Source organism: Microtus ochrogaster, chromosome 19, assembly GCF_000317375.1.
Source record: "Microtus ochrogaster isolate Prairie Vole_2 chromosome 19, MicOch1.0, whole genome shotgun sequence".
Classification (NCBI taxonomy): Eukaryota; Metazoa; Chordata; class Mammalia; order Rodentia; family Cricetidae; genus Microtus; species Microtus ochrogaster.
In genome coordinates, this window is record NC_022021.1 from 36,122,906 (window position 1) to 36,139,902 (window position 16,997).

General features: G+C 33.5%; 1 pseudogene; it reads right to left on the reverse strand.

Moving 5' to 3' along the window:
• Positions 1 to 5,159: 5,159 nt before the first annotated feature.
• Positions 5,160 to 16,215, reverse strand: LOC101992691 (annotated as a pseudogene).
• Positions 16,216 to 16,997: the final 782 nt, after the last annotated feature.

Genomic DNA, 16,997 nt, shown 5'->3' on the forward strand with positions numbered 1-16,997 from the left:
TAAGCCTTCAATACAGGATCAGATAGATTATAATCTAGAGTTATAATCTTCCAAAAGACAAGATATCCAGATGTCAGCATGAAAACACAGTCAGTTTGGAGAATTGCAACACAATAACATAGTTAAGGCAAAATAAAGACCTTAAAATAGCACATATACATACACATATGTATGTATATATATATATATATGCATATATATATATGTGAGAGGAAATTGAAGTTGATCAAAGTTGAAAAAGTTAGAATTAATAAATCCCTTAAAGATATCTATAAAAACAAAATAACAAGAGTGATAAATAAAAATGAATAATAGAAGGAAATGAATAAATCATTTCAAGAACCAAAGCTAGAAATTGAGTCAATAAGCAAAAAACAAAATGATGAAAATCTGGTAATTAAAATTAGGAACACAAACAAGACCCTCGGCAGCAAGCCTGGTAACTAAAATACATGAATTAGAAGAGAGAACATCTGGCCTTTGAAGACACAGTGGAAGAAATAGAAAACCTCAGAGGTGGGAAGGGGAGAAAAGAGGTTAAAGTTAAAGAAAAAAAATTCTGGCACAAAAGTTCCACTAAATCTGGGACACTATGCAAAGAACTGATCTAGGAATAATATGACTAGAAAAAGTAGAAGGACCTGAGGTCAAAAGTATTGAGAAAGTTTTTTAAAAAAAATTGTAGAAAAAAGTTTCCCTTATATAAAGAAGATTCTAGTCTATGTATAAGAAGAATGCAGACCATCAAATAGTCTAAGCCAGAAAAGAAATACCCCTTGGCCCAAAATAATCAAAATACTAAAATTAAAGAAAAAGGAAAGAATATTTAAAGTTGCAAGGAAAATATCCAAGTAACTTTCAAATGCAGACCCTTTAGAATAACACCTGCCTTTTTAGTGGAGACTCTAAAAGCCTAAAGGCCATGCACAGATATTATAAGATTTTAAAAGACCAAATACAGAGATACAAGCCCAGTCTACTATATGCATAGAACTCAATTAAAATAGATGCAAAGAAAGACATAGCAAGATGGACCAAATGTCAGCAGTATCAATCTTCCAATTGAGACTAACACAAAGTTCTAGGACGAAAACTCAAGCCAAAAGAGGTTCATGACACCCAGAAAAAAACACAAAGAATCGAAAATCAGAAATCAGAATATCAAAAGAGGGGAAACACATACATATATACATGCACACACACACACACACACACACACACACCATAACAACAAAATAACAGGAACCAAGAAACGCTGTCATATCTGTCAACATCCACGCTCTTAATACAACATTAAAAACACAGATTATCAAAACGAATGCACAAACAGGATCTATACTTCTGCTGTATCCAAGAAGAACACATTACCACAAAGGATAGACACTATCCTATAATAAAAGGATAGAAAAAAGATATTCTTAGAAAATTGACCTCAGAATTTCATTATTTTCATACTTGAAATAACAAACTTGAGCAAAAACTAAACAGAAGCGATAGAGAAGGGCACTATAACAGAGGAAAAATTCTCCAAGAGGATATTGCAATTCTTAACATCTATGCACACAAAGAAATCCAAGCTCATAAAGGAGACACTACCATAGCTAAAGTCAAACATTGAACTCTCACCGTGAGAGTAGGATGTGGAGATCTCTGTAACGCCATTGACAGCTGAATAATAATGCAAATAAGGCAACAAGGAAGTCCCATTCAACGTGACTCAGTAGCCTATGTTGTTTTAAACTTCTTGAGGCTGTAATTTTGCAGTTTATTTTTGGCATGTTTAAGTATGGTGCAATTATGTGAAAAGTTTCCTGATGTAATAAAACCCCGTGTGCACAATAAGGAATAATTACACTGAAGCTCTTTTTAAAGTACACGCCACTTCTTCCATGAAGATGTATTCTCTAGAAAGGCTACATGTGTTATCTTAAGAACGGAGGTGACGATCTGGTGTGGTCTTGCTCATCTAGATAGTACAGTGGTTCCCTAGTCTTTTAACTACCTTCTGTTCTGCTTGTGGTTGCCTCAAAGAGTCAAATGTAGCCTTGTACAGACATCACCATGCCTATTAAGCACTTCCAGTATCAGACTTTTGAGCAGAAAATAGGTTATACATCTCCTTCTTGGAAGAGACAGCCCTGCTTGCTTAACATTCCTGGTTTCCTTGGTGTTTACTGTGAATACTGGGACCTCTCTGTTGTCAAAGGGGAGACTCAATATCCCTCTCTCACCTAAAGATAGTACTCCAGGCTAAAAGCACACACACAAACTTTATGGAAGGCAAATACCAATTACTTTTAGTTTTGTAATGTAAGACTAAATTTAATTGATACATCTACAAAAATACAGCTGCTTCAAAAGGATTTGTTGATTCCTATACATATTAAATACCATATTATTACACAATACATTTGCTGATATTAGAGACATATATTTTTATAAATAAACTAATGTACTTTTTTTTTTTTTGGTTTTTCGAGACAGGGTTTCTCTGTGGTTTTGGAGCCTGTCCTGGAACTAGCTCTTGTAGACCAGCTGGTCTTGAACTCACAGAGATCCGCCTGTCTCTGCCTCCCGAGTGCTGGGATTAAAGGCGTGCGCCACCACCGCCTGTCTTAGAGACATATATTTTTATAAATAAACTAATGTATTTTTGTTAATTTTAACAGCAATTTTTATTTGCTACATGAAAATGATAAATAAGCCTACATAGTTTGACAATTTTTATATAATTCAAATATTAAAAATAGTCATCTCAACTTATTAACTTTTTCATTTTAAATCTAGGTTTGTGGTTGAAAATTGTAATTAAAACTGTTCTTTATTACCCATCATAAAATTATCTGTTTTTCATATGCATTAAATAATAATTTTTACTGACATATAAGAAAAGAATAAAAGAAAAATTGTTTTTGTTTGGTTTATCTATTCAAAAAGGCTTTTCCACTAATTATTTCATATAAAATATACTCAATAAAGTTTACAGAAAATGTAGCAATATTTTAATAAAATTATTTATTCTTAAACATTACATCATATGATTGAATAGATATAATTTTTCCTTACCTCCTGAAATTTAATATGTCCAAATTAAAATTATGTTTATGGCATAAACTTTGTAAATAAGATATATTAAAGCAATAGAATAATTGTGCTTTTAATTTTTTATTTTAAGAAATGTTTATTGTAAAATGAAGAACCTAATTCATCAAATAAACATCTAATTATAGTGTAGTAGTCACATCACAAGCACTGAAAGAACTGCTTGTGCTTAATTAAAACCAGAAAAGGAACAATGTCTCCCCACATAATGATACAGCATTCTAAAGACAATGGACTGTAAATGAAATCACAAAAATCACAAACCCTATTATTAAATGTGTTCACTAACTCACTAAGTTTGTAGAGCATACAAATTTATTTCATGATAGTGAAGGGAAAATGCCTACTCACTGAAATGTTGCACTTTTCTCGTGTTTTGCTGTATTTAATTTACCAATGTAAAGTGTTAATATAAAGGAGAAATGACAAAATACTAGAAGGTTTTTCAGCAATATGGGATTTACTATTCTAATACGTAAGGATTACTTTTTCATGACTTTACTCAGTAGTTTGTGGAAATACCCAAGAATGCTGAGTGAAGAATAGCCTACAGGCTAAAATGAAATCTACTGTGTTAAAATTGATCATTCTGCTTAATGAAAAAGCAGAAAGAAATGTCATCTAACCAGACTGAAGAACACAGCAAACTTGAGTATCAGCAACGTATGAAACTATTTTCACTGAATTCATTCTCCTGTAGTATTTACGTATGTTACTTAACTCTAGTATAATGTTGCCAGTATGATTTATATGATTATACTTATATTGAGAGGAGGTTGCAGCAGCAAATATTCGGTAGGTAACAAGTGTGTGTAATGTATTACTCTGTGCATGAAGAAAAGAAAGCATAGTGAAAGCATGTCAGCAAAACGAAGGTAAATAGCATGACATCCATCCAAAGACAGGAAACGGTACTGAGATTTTCAATATTGGAGGACATGGGACTTTTTTTAAAACACATTTTCTTTAAATTTATTTTTTTAAAAAAACTAACTTTTCTCATTTTACATGCCAAATCCATTTCCCACTCTCTCAACCTCCCCTGTCCAGCCACCATCCCCCCACCTCCCATCTACTCCTCAGAGATATCAGACTTCCTGTGGAGATTCAACAAAAGCTAGCATATTGCTTTGAGACAGGACCAAGGGCGACCCCAGTGTATCTAGGCTGGACAAGGAATCCCTCCAGAGAGAATGCATTCCCAAATGCCAGAACAAGCAATAGGGAAAAATCCCGTTCTCACTGCCAGTCGCTCCACAGTCTGCCTTAGCCATACAACTGTCACCCACATTTAGAGGGCCTAGTTTGGTCCTATGCTGGTTCCCTCTCTGTCAGGCCAGAGGTGGAAGGCTTCTAATTGCTCTAGTCAGCTGTTTTAGTGGCTAACCCCATCATGGTCTTGCCCTCTTTGCTCGTATTTTCACTCCTTTTTCTCTTCCTCTGAACTTTGGGAGCTCAGCACAATGCTCCACGGTGGTTTCTGTATCTGCTTCCATCAGTTGCTGGATGTAGTGTAGATTCAAAGATAGTCATCAATCTGACTACAGGACAAGCCAGTTCCAGCACCCTCTCCACTATTGCTTTGGGTCTTAGGTGTGGTTGTCCTGTGGATTCCTGGGAATTTCTCTAGTGTTATGATTTTTACTAGACTCTTACTAGAAACACTCCTCGCTTGCTGAAGGGAATGCAACCTTGTACATTTTGTTCGGGATTGTGTCTTCTAATAATGTCGGCAGTTGTACCTGTTAACGTCTCGCCCATGTGACTGTCTAAATACAAGAGGAACAAGGACAACAACAGATGTACTGAGTGTATGGGGGAGACTCCAGGAACTCCCAACCTGTCACCTCTGTGTAAAAAGAGACTGCGTAGTCATTTCCTGGCCACGCAGACTCGAATATTCATTCACACAGAAACTATATTATGTACACCACTGTTTGACCAATAGCATAGGCGTATTCCTAACTAGCTCTTACATCCTCAATTAACCCATTTCTATTAATCAGTTTGCTGTCACGAGGCTGTGGCTTACTGGCAAGATTTTGGAATCCTTCTGTTTTTGTAGCTACATAGTGTCTCTCTGACTCTGCCTTCTTTCTCCTTGTATACCGTTTAATTTTCCTGCCTAGTTCTTTCTGCCCTGCCATAGGCCAACATAATTTCTTTATTAGCCCATGATAATAAAATATATTCATAGCACATTAACTATAGAATATAAGAATCCAAAAAATTCTGAAGAGCACACTAATTGATTGTTCAATACCAAACAATTAGATCTAAAATTAGATAGAAATGACACTGTATAAACTGAGAAGGTTATATTCACAAATATGTATATTCATATACATACATATATACAAGCACAAAGAAAGATGAGGAACTGAGTTTAAAAGCACAAGGGTGAGCATATGGGAAGGTTAATGAAAAGACAGGAAAAGTGAAAATTATGAAATTATATTGCAATCTCAAAAAACAATTTTAAAAGGACAAAACTCTGTATTTAAATATGTCCTCTCATTGCATGTTGAAATAAGAGCAGTCTATGCTTCCAAAGCTAAATGTTATATTTTAATTTGAGAAGAAAAAGCAGAGTCATTTATAGCTCCATTTTTGTTTTGTTTAATATGGAAACTTTGGTGTTGCTATAGCACAGTTTAGGTCATAATTTTTATTTTTTTATTTTTATTTTTTTGGGTCACAATTTTTAGAATGAGTAAACCTTGTGAGTTTTCTAAGGAAGAAGAGTATGATTATGAAAACAATTTGGTTGAAATGGAAATATGCAAGAAAATGTTCAAGTGAGATATTACTATTTAAACTTATGTTTTTACAGATTTAACAATGTAATTATCAAAGACATTTCATAATTAGAGAAAATTTACATTAACCCAATGTATCATTTTACACAATAAGTAGGTGTTGATAGTGTGAAGAAAATGAGTGATATCTAATACATATATGGGTGCTGTGTGTGAATGCTTTCAATTTGACACACAATCAAAAGACTCTAATACCCACCAACTCCAAGATAACTACTGAAAATATGTTATCATATCCATTTGCATTTCCTCAATGGAAAACTGAATCCCAAATTTCTGAAGTTGACGTTGTACTTTTTCACCAGTGACTTTCAGATTGCGTCCTCTTCACCTATGTAAAAAACAATAAAACATTCATTTGGTACTAGCCCACGTCAGTGATAACCTCAACCATGCCTTCCTTAATCCCTTTTACTTTGTCTTCGGAAGCAAATCCAAACAAAATCAGACTTGTTATAAAAAGCAAAACCTTTCAATGTCTACAAAATTTGGTGCTGTGATTGATTGAATGTGCACCTAGTACCATGAGTTTGAAATGTAGTCATGTGTGAGCAGAGAACATTCGAAAGTTAGGTAAGCATGGACGATCTGAAGTCATGAATGAAATTTGAACTCTGGGAATAGGCTTATTATAAAATAATAAATTTGGCCTACTTCACTTTTCATAATTCTCATGCTTTCCATATGCATTGGAGTAATGTAGCAAGCCTCCTCTCTCAAATACACAAGTATCAAAACTCTCTTCATCAACGATGAACTTCCATTTCAAAGCACAGACACAGAGTTAAATTACTAAAAATTACATCTTAGCAATGGAAAATGAACTAAGAATTCAGGATGTCTTAATAAATTTAATAATTTGAGTATTGAAAATTATACAAATTTACAATGTGAATATAATATTAGTAAGCAGGGTAACTTACACAGTGATAAAAATACAATTTTATTAATAGTAAAGAAGCTTATACATGCATAAACCTATCCATAATTTTCAAAGTATGCAATATATAAAAATTGTGCCAATTTCTTTACTAATTTTTATAAGTGTCAAATTCATTAACACATGTTATACAAGAAAAATGATAAATATGCCTATATGCAATATGCAACATTTTATAGTTGCATATATGACCTATCAAGAGAAGAATAAAAGCAAATATGTACAGCATCTCATGAGCTAAGAGATCACAATAGATTATATTTTTCAAAACTATTCTACAAAAGGTTTATATGTTTGACTTATATTTCTTCTTAGTGAATAATAAAAGTATATTTTTAAATAAATAATGAATCAAATATTTCAATCATATTTTTATTTAAATATTTCTATATTGCCAACCAAAGAAACTAAACATCAGAATACACTGAGACACCTGAAAAATAATATAAGCAAACACTCTTTATAAAAATCCTATTTTAATCAACATTTTGGTCCAAGTTTTGAATAGCTATGATTAAAATGAGGCAGGTGGCTAAAACTATCACAATTCAGACAGCTGGTGAAGCTGAAGAAAAAACCAATTATTCAATTTGGCTTCTAAATTTTTATTTGTTTAATCTGGCATACATTGGCATTTTCTTTCCCATCTGGATTTGGTGAGTTCCTTGAATAAGTAAGAAAATTAAATCAACTCACCAAAATTTTATTTAAGCATCATTACTTTTGTATAGTTTTTTTCCTGCGTATGTGAAAAATGCATATTTTTCACAACCAACAACACTATGAAACACCTGGGTAATTAGTTTATTTTGACATTTTAATGACATATTCATGTGTATTTCAAAATTTTGCTTGTTCTGGATGATCAGCAGTACAAATTTTAATCAGATAGCACATAAACTGCATCACTTAAAATAAAATATTTGAATACATAAAACTCAAATGTGAATTAATCCAATTAGTATATAGAAATATGCCATGATCTACGTTCTAGTAACATACAAATAAAATCAAATATGTATAGAGAAATATGCCATTATATTTGTTCTAGTAACAAAGACATAAAATCACTCCCCTTTTTTCCTTAAAACAAATAATAAATGAATTTACTTTATTTCAAAGCAATCAAAAAATATCTGTGCATAGGAAGGTGAAGTATGTTAGAAATGGGTCTGCTTGGACAAAGAAAGCTAAGATTCATTTTTTTAGTGGAAGAGATTTGTTAAATTACCCTAAAAACAGTTGCATGGTAAAGTAAAAGAAAATATCTCAAGTTAACCTAAGTTAATAATAAATGATTATTTGAAAATAAAAATATAGGTAGAATGTGTTTAACAAGATATTATTTCAAATAATTCTGTGAAATTTTACATGTGTTCTAAAAATATGTATTTTTATTTAGAAAGATAAGATTTGTGTAGCACAATGACCTTTGATGCTCTATTTAGTGTCAGGGGACGATATGGAACTATATCCTTAATGTAAATACATTATAGAGGAAAATGTTTTAATCAACACTGATGCAAAGGAAAGACTCAAGTATTTGATATAAAAAATAGAACGTTTAGAACAAAGATACCATAAGCGAAATTAAAAATATATAAATTGTGCAACATATGCTATTCAGATGAAGCCGATTTCAGTAATGTAGATCTAAGTGCTAAAATGAAAGATAATCATTTAATAAAACTAAACTGATATGGGTTTAATAAAATATGAAATATGTACATAACTAAAAGGACCTCTTCCAAATTTATCAGCACATTTGAAAAAGAAACACAAAAATTCAAAATTTCAGTAAGTTCTGAGATCACAGAGAGTTTCATACTCAATACTGAGAAACCTCTAGAACAACTGTTCTTATTAAATGTGGAGGTCAGAGCACCTCCAAGAAAGTGTCACAAATTGTCAATGGAACAAAAAATATAGACTATATTTTGGGGTATCGATAATGGTTTCTAAAACTACAGATAAATATCAAAATACATGTAAAACACTAAACAATATTTTGGAAGGCAAATTTATCATTGCCAAGATTCCTGGGTTCCAAGAGAGCAGTTAACTTAGTGAATGTTTGAAATATATAATCGTAGACATATTAATTAGTCTATTTGTGCTAGTACAACAGAAATATTGATTCTCTGGGGGGAAATCTGAACATCTGTTTATTTGCCTCTTATAGAACACTTAAAAATATAGTAAAATGTCATACCACATGTGTGAATTAAGAAAATTGAGCATACTTACAAAAACATAAATCGGCTTCCTTAAAAGGATACAAAGGAATCCAGCAACTTCATCTTTGAAAAGCTGCACACATTAATAATTGTGAGAACCCACAAAAGCCAAATATCTTACTGTGCCCCTCTGTGGTATCTACTTCAGATTCTGGTCTTAAATTACTGCTTGACTTTCATCAATGATGGATGTGACCTAGAAATACAATTCATATAAATAATTTCTTCCCCTACATTGTTGTGTTTTTGCCACGTGTTATATCATAGCAAAAAAGAAAACTAGAATAAAATTTGGTGCTAGGACTTTTGTGTTGCTGGAATGAAAGCTACCTCAAGTTTTTTCATAACTATGACTATGCTATTCAAAGACTGGTGACAGATTTTGAAAGTTTGGGTTGGAAAAGTGATTTACTACCCTGAGATTGATAATCTGTTCCTTGAGCTTGAAAGAATACATGCTGAGAAAATTCAAGACTGTAGAGGCATAACTCATAAGGTTTCAGAAAGAAGGAACACCCTAACTAAGAAATGGGACACAGACCACTTGTGTAATCTATTTTTATTAATTATTATTATTATTATTATTATTATTATTAGTAGTAGTAGTAGTAGTAGTAGTAGTAGTAGTATTTTATCTAAGAATCCGTGTGTGCTAGGCAGCTAGGAATGATAAAGCAACTGTGTGATTAACAACATATCAGCATCACTTTGTGAAACCAGTGTTTGTGACACTTGGGGCTAAATAATAAATGAAATTAAATTGCTTGTCAGCACCATTGAGTTGAATTCTGAACAAGCAAGTAAGCCTTCATTATGAACACAGAGATGCTCCAGGGCAGTTGGACTGCTTATAAAGTCAACAGAAGAATTTAACAAATAGTATTTCAGAGTTTCCCAGGTTGGCCTGATTTGAAAGGCTGAAGGGGTCATGGAAGTGGTGTATGGAAAGGATGGAATCACTGTGCAGAGACCAGGAAAGTCACTGAGGAAAGTATTGTGTAGTTTCCAATAGAGACAGTTCAATAGTGGAGAATATGGGACCTCTGTCCAAGTTAGCAGCTTGTGTGGGCTAGAAACGACCTAAGGTAAAGATATGTGTGATTCAGCAGGCAAAGTTGGAGAAGCAAATCTGCCCAAGTCTCTGGATGTCTACAAGCTGACAGAGTGAGGCCCAGGGGTTGGACATTGAATTACAGGGTTTGGATTTACACTGTAGGGATTTTGTTTTCTTTGTTTATTAATATTCTTTTCTTGTGTTTCTATATTTCCCTTATTGAGTAAGTGTTTTTAGATTTTTTTTCTCTAAAATACTGAACTTTATTAGAGAAATGGTCCTAAAAATAGCAAAGATTCAAATATTTGCTTTAGTCTACTTACATATCATAAAGAAGACAGCAGTTGAAGCGAGACACACTTCTTCGCAATCCCTCCACAGGTGCCCAAGTAAAACAATACAAAATTCGGTAACTAGCATTTTTTTTAGGAGCCTTCAATGTTCATCTCCAGTCTTAAGGGATAGTTCAACTCTGGACCTGTGATGTTCAATTGATTTGCAATGCTTCTTGGCAAACACCAATGAACCACATGACAAGTGTGCCAGCCACCATGGAAATGCAGTCTTCGGAAGATGAGGAACTTGGATAATATCTGATTATTTCCATGATGTCCATGCTCAGTAACAAGATGTCCATAATGTCACCTCATAGCTCGAAGAGCTCTTTGTTAGTTCCCATATGTGGATTTCTTCCCCGTTTACACCTTGCTGCAAACTGAAGGCTTTGGGTTTCATCCCACCGTGGAGGGAGAGATGCAGCGGGCGGTCCTACACCATGTCGGTTTTTTTTTCTCTTCATTTGGTTGGCAATTCCCATTCTGCTGTACTTTGTTTTTTTCCTCAGTCCTTGGGGAGTCCTTCTCATTGGCATCTTTGCTCTCACTTGAATCTGTCCCTTTACTGTGTTCCTTCTTAACCGTGTGTTGGTCTTTTCCACCTTCTCCTTCCCATCTTGGTCATTAGAACATTTTTTTGGAGACATGGAACGCTCTCTTTCTCTCCTGTCACTGATGTGGTTCCTTTCTTTTTCTCTCTTTTTATCTTTCTTATTTCAGCCCCTGGAAGACGGAGTCCTGGAAAACTTTCTCTTTATGGTCTTTGATGTTCTTGGAGATATGGAAGAACTCCTGCTCCTTTGTCGCCACCTTTCCCTGCTGGTACTACGAGATCTTCTTGATGCATTGCAACTTCTGGATGGAGTTCTGGACTTCTTTTTTCGTTTCTCATGTGCCTTTTTGGATTTGTCTTTTTCCCGCTCCTTGTCTCTGTCTTGTTCCTTGTACTTGTACTTTTCCTGGTCCTTTTCCTTCTCTCTGTCTTTATCTTTGTTTTTATCCCGTTTCTTGTCTTTTTCAAGATCCTTTTCCCTTTCTCTCTCCTTCTCTTTCTCCTTTTCCTTCTTTCTCTCCTTCACTCTGTGCTTTTCCTTCACCTTTTCTCAGGTATCTTTTCTTAGTCCCATGAATGTGAACAACTCCTTGACTTCCGCCTCTCCCTAGACTTCGAGTGCTTTTTATGTAGACTCTCGGATCTACGTCTATATTTCTGTCTTGAATGTGATCTGTTATGAGATCTACTCCTGTGCTTTGACTGTGATTTCTTCCTTCTAGAATGGATTTTGAGCTAGACCTGGACTTTGAGCAGTGTGAGAACAAGATGGACCGCCTTTCCTTTCATAGCTCTTTCCAGACTCTGTTTCAATAGCTGCTGAGACAAATGACTGAGTTTCCCGTACTCTCTTCATTACCTCTTCTAACTCCTTAGCTGCAGCCTGAGGTGTCATCTCAGGAGGTTTTACTATTGCATTGTTGGAGTGATTTATTTTCAGTGGCCTGTCTCCAAACATAACTCTGTTAAAAGCAAGGGCCTTGGTAGAGAACAGCCTAACAAAAATTACACTGCTCTTCTTCTGATAGCTTCTTCAATCCCTTTCTTTGATATCTTAAAGTTTTTTAATTAGACAACTCTCTCAAGTTTTTCATTAGAATTACCCCAAGATATTTTATATTTGGATGGCAGCTATTTTGAGAGTTGAGGTATCCCTGATTTCTTTCTCAGTCTGGTATTTGTGTATAAAAAGGCTATTGGATTTGTTATATAATTGTGTAGCCTAATGCTTTCTTGGTAAAATTTGAAGTATGCTTTCATATAATCTACAAGTAAAGATACTTTGATTTTTCCCTTTTCACTTTGCATCCACTTAATCTCCTTTACTTCTATTGTGGCATAAGACTTCAATTATTATATTAAATAGATATGTAGAGAGTGAACAATTTTGCTTTGTTCCTGATTTTAGTGGTAGTGCTTTGACTTCCTCTTCATTTAAGTTGATGTTGGCTATGAGCTTGCTGTAAACTGTTTTTGTATGTTGAAGTATGTCCCATATATCCTTAGTCTTTCTAGTACTTTAACACGAAGTGTTGCATTTTCTCATGGGCCATTTCTATAACTAATGAAATGATCATGTGGGATTTTATGCCTTTGAGTTTGCTTATGAGGTAAAATATATGTATTGATTTTTGTATTAAAAAGCCATTTTATCTCTGGGATGAATACTACTTGATTGTGGTAGATGATCCTTTCAATGTGTTCTTGGACCCCATTTTATTGAATATATTTGCATCTATATACATAAGGGAATTTGATCTTCAATTCTCTTCCTTTGTTAGATCCTTATGTGGTTTGCATATCAGGGCAACTGCTCACTCATAAAACAAATCTGGATATGTTTCTTAGGTTTCAGTTAGTTTTCTGTTAGTTAGGTTGCAAATTAGTTTTAAGAGTATTAGTAATTCTTTATTTGACAGTCTAGTATAATTCTGGGCTAAAACCATCCGTCTATGGGTTTTGTTTTTTGCTTTTTTGTTTGTTTGTTTGTTTTTTGAGGTAGTAAATTTTACCGGCTACTTCTGCTGAAGTTGGTGTTTTTAGTCTTTTTAAATTTATTATCTGATCTTGATTTAACTTTGGTAGATATATGTACAAAAATGACTCATATCTTTAGATTTATAAGATTTTTGGAGTACAGGCTTTAAACTATGTTATGATTCTCTGGATTTCCTTGGTGTGTGTTGTTATGTCCTCCTTCAAACAGTAATTTTGTCAATTTGGGTTTTCTCTCTCTCAATCTCAGTTAATTTAGCTAAAGCAATATTACTCATTTATCAATGAACCAACTCCTTTATTCTTTGTAATCTGTTGCTGTTTGTTTATTTCTATTACATTGTCTTTAGTCCCAAGTTTATTTAGTTTTTGTGTCCCACTCCTTGTAAGTGTCATTCTAGTGTTCTCTGCTTTGATGATGGGATCATAGCATATGATCTCTCCAGTTTTATTGTTTGTTTATTTTATTTATTTTTTTAGGTAATCACTGACTGCTATGAACTCGCCTCTTAGAATTGCCTTCTCTGTGTTCCATAAGTTTTAATATGCTGTAGTTTTGTTTTATTCAATTCCAGAACATTCTTAGTTTCACTCTTTATCTATCTTGACTTCTTTTTTCATTCAATAGTAAGTTTTATAGTATCTATAGTTTACAAGCTTTCTCCTTTGTTAATATCCAACTTCAGTCCCTGGGGGTCAGAAAAGAATGAGGTGTTATTACAAAGATTTGTATCTCTTGAGACTTCCTTTGTCTCTGAACATGTGGTCAATTTTGGAAATTTTTCAATGAAGTATTGTACAAAAGATATATTCTTTTTGTTAGGGTGATAGTCTATAAATATTTTTTAAGTCCATCTTCATTAACTCCAGAATGTATCCATTTAGATGTTTTTGGTTACCTGACTATTTTTTGGAGTAGGATATAGAAGTTAACCACTGTCAGTGTAAGAGGGGCATAATGTTATTTAATCTGTAGTAGTTTTGGTTTTATGAACTAAAACATGTTTGGTTTTGGTGCATAAGTGTTAAGAATTTCAGTGTCCTCTTAGCAATTTTGAGTTGATGAGTATGTAATTTTTTGCTATCTTTCCTGACTTGTTTTGGCTTGAGTCTTTTTGGTCAGATATGACAATAGATACATGAGCACGCCTATTAGGTTCATTTACTTGGAATATCTTTTTTCATTATTTTGTCCTAAGGTACTATATATCTTCGATGTTAAGGTGTGTTTCTTGGATGTAGCAGACGTATGGGTCTTGATAGTGTATCCATTCTGATAGTCTGTGTATTTTCATTGGGGAACTGTGATAATTAATGTTGAGACATATCAATGATCAATGTTGATTGCTTCCAGTTATATCTTTGTTTTGGTTACCCCGGTTTTTTTTTTATTTGCTAGTCTTTGATAATTTTTTTTCTTGTTTTTAAGTGGGTGTATTTTTCTCTGTCAATTGAGCTTTCTTTTTATTTAGGCACTCCTGTGTTCTGGATTTGCTGAAATATAAAGCTTAAATTTTGATTTATTTTGTAATTTCTTTTTTCATCTATTACAATTGTAAGTTTCCTTGGACTAAGCAGGCATCTGAGATCTCTTAGAATTTATATAATATCTATGCAGGATATACAGTGTTTTAGAGTTTCCACTGTGAAGTCTGGTGTTATTTAATAGTTCTGCCTATATATGTTACATGGGCTTTTTCCTTTGTACCTTTAAGTATACTTTCTTCTATAAGTTTAGTGTTTTAATTATTAGGTGTTGAAGCAAATTTCTTTTCTGTTTCAGTCTGTTTGGTGCCCCATATGCTTCTTGTACCTTGTTATGAATTTTCTTCATTAGATTAGGAACATTTTCTTCTATGATTTTGTTGAAAATATTTTCTTTGCTTTTGACCCGGGTTTCTTGTTCTTTCTCTATTCCTATTAGTCTTAGAATTGTTTTTTTCATGTTGTCCCACATTTCCTGGATGTTTTACACCTGCAATTTTTTTTAATTTATCATTTTCTTTAGCTTATGTATCCATTTCTTCTACCTTGTCTTCAGTATCTCAGAGTCTTAATGTGATCTCATATATATTCTGTTAGTGAGACTTGCTTCTTTGTTTCCTGTTCAAATTCCTAAATTCTTTTCATTTCCAGATTTTATCAATTTGGGTGTTTTTTATTGCTTCTATTTCTACTATTTAGTCTTGAACTTTTTGTATGAATTTTCTCCTGCTGTATTGTGTGAGCATGTGTGTGTGTATTGTCATAAATTTATTCACTCTCCTTAAGAACTTGTGTAGTATTCATAGTCCATTTTATGGTCCTTGTCTTCAGTGTCAATTATGTTCTCTTTCTCAGAGTGTACTGTAGTAGGATTGCTGGGCTCTAGTGTAATATTATATTGGCTGTGACTTATTGTGGTTTTATGTTCACATTATGGCATTTAGGTTTGAAAATATTGCAATTGTAGGTACTGACTCTGGTCTTCTCTTTGTTGGGTAGGTGTTTATTCTTTGGTTACCATTGTTCTCTCTTCTATTGAGAGTGTGGCAGCTGTATGTTAAGGTATGTCCCTATAGGTACACAGATAAATGCATATCTAGGTGCTGTGAGCTGATATTTGAAAACATGAATGGGCTAAAAGGGGTAGCTGGGAAAGTCCACAAGAGGGAGGAAAGCAGTGCAATCCAGAAGAATCTATTTGTGCCACAAGGCAAATGAATACAAGAGAACAGGATACTGCAAACTGAATGCTAAAAAGTTAGGCATGAGACTGGAGACTGGATTTGGAGAAGAAAAAAGACAATAAAGTTCTGGAAATAACCTCTGTGGTTTGCTGGCATACTTATTTTTGTGGTAGGGTTAGCCATCAGGTTCCAAAAAAAAAATGTTTCTGCTGGAACTGGGGTCTAAAACAAAGAGAAATATAGTGAAAAAGATATAGGGAGAAGATCTGAGTAATCCACTTAAGATGGGGATAAGAAAGAAGTGGAAGTGTGAGAGGCTGGGGATAAGACTGGAGGATTAAATTTGAAGGGGAGAAAGGAAAGGTGAAATCTATAGTTAGCCTGACTTCCATTGTTAATGCTGAACATGGGCTCCCGAGGAATCTCTTATACCAAATACTATCACTCATTTAATCACAGATAGATTGTTCCGTGTTTACCACCTAATGCTGAAGATGAGAGCTGGGTTCATTGTGCCTAAAAAGTGAAGGAAAACAAAATTCCCAGTAATTTGTCTTCTAGTGTCACAGGCATGCTTTGTCACAATGCATCCATGTGACTACATATATGCACAACAGAAAGGCAGGAGAGAAAAAGAGACAGAGATACATAAAGACACATAAAAATAGATGAAGAAAGTTATTTATTTGATAACTTTGCAAATAAAAATTTGGTTATTTTCCAAATTAAGTGCTACCATGTTTTCATTGAGTGTATATATTCATGCTGAAATACAATTGTTAGGCCTCAAGTATTGCTTTTATATTTTACTAAGTATAGAAAAAGTTGAAATTCTACCAATTGTCATTATGCAAATGCAACATTTTTGCTGCTTCTAATTAAAGTGATTTCATTTATAGAATATATTTGTGACTAATATTCCAATAAGGATATTTGAGTGAAAGCCAGTAGCATTCACACTGCACATTTAATTAGATCATGAATATTTATTAAAATAGGAGTGATTATTCTTTAATTCCAAGAATCTAATGAAAGCATAAGGTTTTGTAAATGCATTTTAAATGATCTATAAAGCACATTTTTGTATAGACTTTTTCTATGCAATTCTCCACTTAAAAGATTATTTTTCTAACTTCGAAGTTAAATAAGTAAATATCTTAATTTCTCTGAATATTGATATTTTAATTTATCAGTGAATATTGGTTTTTTAAAATGCTGTTTGGCCAGTAGACATGCATTAAGTATAGGCAGGGTAGCCAGAATAGGAGAATTCTGGGAGAAGGAAAGGATCAG